The sequence below is a fragment of the Oncorhynchus masou genome, chromosome 15 (assembly GCF_036934945.1).
Source record: "Oncorhynchus masou masou isolate Uvic2021 chromosome 15, UVic_Omas_1.1, whole genome shotgun sequence".
Lineage (NCBI taxonomy): Eukaryota > Metazoa > Chordata > Actinopteri > Salmoniformes > Salmonidae > Oncorhynchus > Oncorhynchus masou.
In genome coordinates, this window is record NC_088226.1 from 71,893,148 (window position 1) to 71,900,818 (window position 7,671).

At 42.9% G+C, this 7,671-nt stretch overlaps 1 long non-coding RNA gene across 1 annotated transcript in view; it reads left to right on the forward strand.

The window, feature by feature from the left end:
- Positions 1-7,243: 7,243 nt before the first annotated feature.
- The window catches only part of LOC135556769 (uncharacterized), a 22,941-nt gene continuing 22,513 nt past the window's right edge, over positions 7,244-7,671 (forward strand). Inside the window, exons 1-2 of the long non-coding RNA XR_010458051.1 lie at positions 7,244-7,399; positions 7,532-7,662. This is a non-coding gene — a long non-coding RNA (uncharacterized LOC135556769). The remainder of the gene's footprint in view (positions 7,400-7,531; positions 7,663-7,671) is intronic.

Genomic DNA, 7,671 nt, shown 5'->3' on the forward strand with positions numbered 1-7,671 from the left:
CCCTACTGTCTATAGCTTCTAATGCATATTGCCTCTCTACTGTATATATCATCTCTACTGTATATAGCCTCTCTACTGTATATAGCCTCTACTGTATGTAGCCTCTCTATTTTAAATAGCCTCTCTACTGTATATAGCCTCTCTACTGTATATAGCCTCTCTACTGTATATAGCCTCTCTACTGCATATAGCCTCTCTACTGCATATAGCCCCCCTACTGTCTATAGCCTCTAATGCATATTGCCTCTCTACTGTATATAGCCTCTCTACTGTATATAGCCTCTCTACTGTATATAGCCTCTCTACTGTATGTAGCCTCTCTACCGTATATAGCCTCTCTACTGTATATTACCTCTACTGTATATAGCCTCTCTACTGTATATTACCTCTACTGTATATAGCCTCTCTACTGTATATAGCCTCTCTACTGTATATTACCTCTACTGTATATAGCCTCTCTACTGTATATTACCTCTACTGTATATAGCCTCTCTACTGTATATAACCTCTACTGCATATATACTCACAAACTGCTCTCTCTCTCTCTCTGTCACACTCTCTCTCTCTCAATTCAATTCAATTCAATTCAATTCAAGGGGCTTTATAGGCATGGGAAACATGTGTTAACATTGCCAAAGCAAGAAAGGTAGATAATATATAAAGTGAAATTAACAGTAGACATCACACATACAGAAGTTTCAAAACAATAAAGACATTACAAATGTCATGTTATATATATCCAGTGTTTTTACAATGTACAAATGGTAAAGGACACAAGATAAAATAAATAAGCATAGATATGGGTTGTATTTACAATGGTGCGTGTTCTTCACTGGTTGTTGCCCTTTTCTCGTGGCAACAGGTCACAAATCTGGCTGCTCTCTCTCTCTGTTACTCTCTCTCTCACACTCTCTCTCTCACACTCTCTCTCTGTCACTCTCTCTCTCTGTCACTCTCTCTCTCTCTGTCACTCTCTCTCTCTGTCACTCTCTCTCTCTGTCACTCTCTCTCTCTGTCACTCTCTCTATCTGTCACTCTCTCTCTGTGTCACTCTCTCTCCCTGTCACTCTCTCTCCCTCTCTCTCTCACTCTCTCTCTCTCTCTGTCACTCTCTCCCCTTCACTCTCTCTGTCACTCTCTGTCACTCTCTCTCTCTCTCTGTCTCTCTCTCTCTCACTGTCTCTCTCTCTCTCACTGTCTCTCTCACTGTCTCTCTCTGTCTCTCTCTGTCTCTCTCTCTGTCTCTCTCTCTCTGTCTCTCTCTCTCTCTCTGGGAAGTATTTCAGTAAGGATTACCAAATGTGGTTCAGTAACACAACTACTTTAGACCCTGTTCCCTATATAGTACACTACTTTAGACCAGGGCCCTATTGCCTATATAGTACACTACTTTAGACCCAGGCCCTATTCCCTATATAGTACACTACTTTAGACCAGGGCCCTATTGCCTATATAGTACACTACTTTAGACCCAGGCCCTATTCCCTATATAGTACACTCCTTTAGACCAGGGCCCTATTCCCTATATAGTGCACTACTTTAGACCAGAGCCCTATTCCCTATATAGTGCACTACTATAGACCAAAACACTATTCCCTATATTGTACACTACTTTAGACCATGGCCCTATTCCCTATATAGTGCACTACTATAGACCAAAACACTATTCCCTATATAGTGCACTACTTTAGACCAGGGCCCTATTCCCTATATAGTGCACTACTATAGACCAGAGCCCTATTCCCTATATATTACACTCCTTTAGACCAGGGCCCTATTCCCTATATAGTGCACTACTATAGACCAGGGCCCTATTCCCTATATAGTAGACTACTTTAGGCCAGGGCCCTATTCCCTATAGTGCACTACTTTAGACCAGTGCCCTATTCCCTATATAGTACACTACTATAGACCAGGGCCCTATTCCCTATATAGTAGACTACTTTAGACCAGAGCCCTATTCCCTATATATTACACTACTATAGACCAGAGCCCTATTCCCTATATAGTACACTACTTTAGGCCAGGGCCCTACTCCCTATATAGTACACTACTTTAGACCAGGGCCCTAAATAGTACACTACTTTAGACCAGGGCCCTATATAGTACACTACTTTAGACCAGGGCCCTATATAGTACACTACTTTAGACCCGGCCCTATATAGTACACTACTTTAGACCAGGGCCCTATTCCCTATATAGTACACTACTTTAGACCAGGGCCCTATATAGTACACTACTTTAGACCAGAGCCCTATTCCCTATATAGTACACTACTTTAGACCAGGGCCCTACATAGTACACTACTTTAGACCAGGGCCCTATTCCCTTTATAGTACACTACTTTAGACCAGGGCCCTATTCCCTATATAGTACACTACTTTAGACCAGGGCCCTATATAATACACTAATTTAGACCAGGGCCCTAGATAGTACACTACTTTAGACCAGGGCCCTATTCCCTATAGAGTGCACTACTTTAGACCGGGGCCCTATATAATACACTACTTTAGACCAGGGCCCTATATAGTACACTACTTTAGACTAGAGACCTATTCCCTATATAGCGCAACACTTTAGACCAGGGCCCTATTCCCTAAATAGTGCACTACTTTAGACCAGGGCCCTATTCCCTATATAGTGCACTACTTTAGACCTGGGCCCTATTCCCTATATAGTACACTACTTTAGACCAGGGCCCTATTCCCTATATAGTGCATTACTTTAGACCTGGGCCCTATTCCCTATATAGTACACTACTTTAGACCAGGGCCCTATTCCCTATATAGTACACTACTTTAGACCAGGGCCCTATTCCCTATATAGTACACTACTTTAGACCAGAGCCCTATTCCCTATATAGTGCACTACTTTAGACCAGAGCCCTATTCCCTATATAGTACACTACTTTAGGCCAGGGCCCTACTCCCTATATAGTACACTACTTTAGACCAGGGCCCTAAATAGTACACTACTTTAGACCAGGGCCCTATATAGTACACTACTTTAGACCCGGGCCCTATATAGTACACTACTTTAGACCAGGGCCCTATATAGTACACTGCTTTAGGCCAGGGCCCTATATTCCCCTATAAAGTACACTACTTCAGACCAGGGCCCTATATAGTACACTACTTTTGACCAGAGCCCTATTCCCTATAGAGTGCACTACTTTAGACCAGAGCCCTATTCCCTATATAGTACACTACTTTAGACCAGGACCCTATATAGTACACCAATTTAGACCAGGGCCCTATTCCCTATATAGTACACTACTTTAGACCAGGGCCCTATTCCCTATATAGTACACTGCTTTAGACCAGGGCCCTATTCCCTATATAGTAAACTACTTTAGAACAGGGCCCTATATAGTACACTACTTTAGACCAGAGCCCTATTCCCTACATAGTACACTACTTTAGACCAGGGCCCTATATAGTACACTACTTTAGACCCGGCCCTATATAGTACACTACTTTAGACCAGGGCCCTATTCCCTATATAGTACACTACTTTAGACCAGGGCCCTATATAGTACACTACTTTAGACCAGAGCCCTATTCCATATATAGTACACTACTTTAGACCAGGGCCCTACATAGTACACTACTTTAGACCAGGGCCCTATTCCCTTTATAGTACACTACTTTAGACCAGGGCCCTATTCCCTATATAGTACACTACTTTAGACCAGGGCCCTATATAATACACTACTTTAGACCAGGGCCCTATATAGTACACTACTTTAGACCAGAGCCCTATTCCCTATATAGCGCACAACTTTAGACCAGGGCCCTATTCCCTAAATAGTGCACTACTTTAGACCAGGGCCCTATTCCCTATATAGTGCACTACTTTAGACCTGGGCCCAATTCCCTATATAGTACACTACTTTAGACCAGGGCCCTATTCCCTATATAGTGCATTACTTTAGACCTGGGCCCTATTCCCTATATAGTACACTACTTTAGACCAGAGCCCTATTCCCTATATAGTGCACTACTTTAGACCAGGGCCCTATTCCCTATATAGTACACTACTTTAGACCAGAGCCCTATTCCCTATATAGTACACTACTTTAGACCAGAGCCCTATTCCCTCTATAGTGCACTACTTTAGACCAGGGCCCTCTTCCCTATATAGTGCACTACTTTAGACCAGGGCCCTATTCCCTATATAGTGCACTACTATAGACCAGAGCACTATTCCCTATAGAGTACACTACTTTAGACCAGGGCCCTATATAATAAACTACTTTAGACCAGGGCCCTAGATAGTACACTACTTTAGACCAGGGACCTATTCCCTATATAGTGCACTACTTTAGACCAGGGCCCTATATAATACACTACTTTAGACCAGAGCCCTATTCCCTATATAGCGCACAACTTTAGACCAGGGCCCTATTCCCTAAATAGTGCACTACTTTAGACCAGGGCCCTATTCCCTATATAGTGCACTACTTTAGACCTGGGCCCTATTCCCTATATAGTACACTACTTTAGACCAGGGCCCTATTCCCTATATAGTGCATTACTTTAGACCTGGGCACTATTCCCTATATAGTACACTACTTTAGACCAGAGCCCTATTCCCTATATAGTGCACTACTTTAGACCAGGGCCCTATTCCCTATATAGTACACTACTTTAGACCAGAGCCCTATTCCCTATATAGTACACTACTTTAGACCAGAGCCCTATTCCCTATATAGTGCACTACTTTAGACCAGGGCCCTATTCCCTATATAGTACACTACTTTAGACCAGAGCCCTATTCCCTATATAGTACACTACTTTAGACCAGAGCCCTATTCCCTATATAGTGCACTACTTTAGACCAGGGCCCTATTCCCTATATAGTACACTACTATAGACCAGGGCCCTATTCCCTATATAGTAGACTACTTTAGACCAGAGCCCTATTCCCTATATATTACACTACTATAGACCAGAGCCCTATTCCCTATATATTACACTACTTTAGGCCAGGGCCCTACTCCCTATATAGTACACTACTTTAGACCAGGGCCCTAAATAGTACACTACTTTAGACCAGGGCCCTATATAGTACACTACTTTAGACCCGGGCCCTATATAGTACACTACTTTAGACCAGGGCCCTATATAGTACACTACTTTAGGCCAGGGCCCTATATTCCCCTATATAGTACACTACTTCAGACCAGGGCCCTATATAGTACACTACTTTTGACCAGAGCCCTATTCCCTATAGAGTGCACTACTTTAGACCAGAGCCCTATTCCCTATATAGTACACTACTTTAGACCAGGGCCCTATTCCCTATATAGTAAACTACTTTAGAACAGGGCCCTATATAGTACACTACTTTAGACCCGGCCCTATATAGTACACTACTTTAGACCAGGGCCCTATTCCCTATATAGTACACTACTTTAGACCAGGGCCCTATATAGTACACTACTTTAGACCAGAGCCCGATTCCCTATATAGTAAACTACTTTAGACCAGGGCCCTATATAGTACACTACTTTAGACCCGGCCCTATATAGTACACTACTTTAGACCAGGGCCCTATTCCCTATATAGTACACTACTTTAGACCAGGGCCCTATATAGTACACTACTTTAGACCAGAGCCCTATTCCCTATATAGTACACTACTTTAGACCAGGGCCCTACATAGTACACTACTTTAGACCAGGGCCCTATTCCCTTTATAGTACACTACTTTAGACCAGGGCCCTATTCCCTATATAGTACACTACTTTAGACCAGGGCCCTATATAATACACTACTTTAGACCAGGGCCCTAGATAGTACACTACTTTAGACCAGGGCCCTATTCCCTATATAGTGCACTACTTTAGACCAGGGCCCTATATAATACACTACTTTAGACCAGGGCCCTATATAGTACACTACTTTAGACCAGAGCCCTATATAATACACTACTATAGACCAGAGCCCTATTCCCTATATAGTGGTACTACTATAGACCAGAGCCCTATTCCCTATATAGCGCACAACTTTAGACCAGGGCCCTATTCCCTAAATAGTGCACTACTTTAGACCAGGGCCCTATTCCCTATATAGTGCACTACTTTAGACCTGGGCCCTATTCCCTATATAGTACACTACTTTAGACCAGGGCCCTATTCCCTATATAGTGCACTACTATAGACCAGAGCCCTATTCCCTATATAGTGCACTACTTTAGACCAGGGCCCTATTCCCTATATAGTGCACTACTTTAGACCAGAGCCCTATTCCCTATATAGTGCACTACTTTAGACCTGGGCCCTATTCCCTATATAGTACACTACTTTAGACCAGAGCCCTATTCCCTATATAGTGCACTACTTTAGACCAGGGCCCTATTCCCTATATAGTACATTACTTTAGACCAGAGCCCTATTCCCTATATAGTGCACTACTTTAGACCAGGGCCCTATTCCCTATATAGTGCACTACTTTAGACCAGGGCCCTATTCCCTATATAGTGCACTACTATAGACCAGAGCCCTATTCCCTATAGAGTACACTACTATAGACCAGGGCCCTATATAGTACACTACTTTAGACCAGGGCCCTATATAGTACACTACTTCAGACCAGGGCCCTATATAGTACACTACTTTTGACCAGGGCCCTATTCCCTATATACTACACTACTTTAGACCAGGGCCCGCTGGGAATAGTGTGCCATTTGGGACATATTGTAGGCTTCCATTTGACTGTCTGTTTATGTCTGGTGATTTTTCCTGAGGGTTCTTTGGTGTTTCAGTGCCCTTTTCACGGCACTAAAGATCAACAGTCACCCCGTGCCTCTGACCCTTAAATCACGACTCTCAGCTCCATTTTATCAGACCAGTGTCTAAGAGGGTCATTTTTATTTTATTCTTATTATTTTATTTATACATTTTGATTATTAGTTGTTGTTTCCCTAACAGTTGAATCATATGATGAAAGCTTGATGATTAGTTGATTGTTTTCAATCAGCTGTGTTGTGTTAAGGGAGGGGGGGTGGGGAGAGTAACTTTCCACCCATTTTGGGGTCCTGAGGACTGAGTTTCGGAAAAAAAAACCCTGCTGTCATTGGACGACGGCGTCTTCAGTAAGGGGGAGTTTTGTTGAGAGCCGCGACGCTCGGTCCGAACATTAAACGCGTCGCTTGTGGTACGTTTTCGGAAACATAAGGACCTTATCTTTCATATCGGTGAGAGATAATAATAACAAAAAATAAATTCAAAAAAGGTTAAATCGATACACACCTTTATCGGGTTCGGGTTCTCATACAGTCATATGTCCATGTTACGGCGCTCGTTTACGGGAAGCAGAGTAGACAACCTGTGGCTCTTAGCGCTCTGCGTCTCCCAACACCGGTGTGTAGATGGACGACAGAAGCTACAAAACCTGTGTGTATTTTGCATTTGTGCAATGATTTTTCGATGTGATATGAAAGTAGAGGGATTTATGTTTCTAGAACTGTGTCGCAATGTCTGATCATCCCTAAAACCAACACCTCATTTGGCCGCCTTTCGTTCCAGTTCTCTGCTGCCTGTGACTGGAACGAATTGCAGAAATCGCTCAAGTTGGAGACATTTATCTCCCTCACCAACTTCAAACAACTGATATCTGAGCAGCTAACCGATCGTTGCAGCTGTACATAGTCTTATCGGTAAATAGC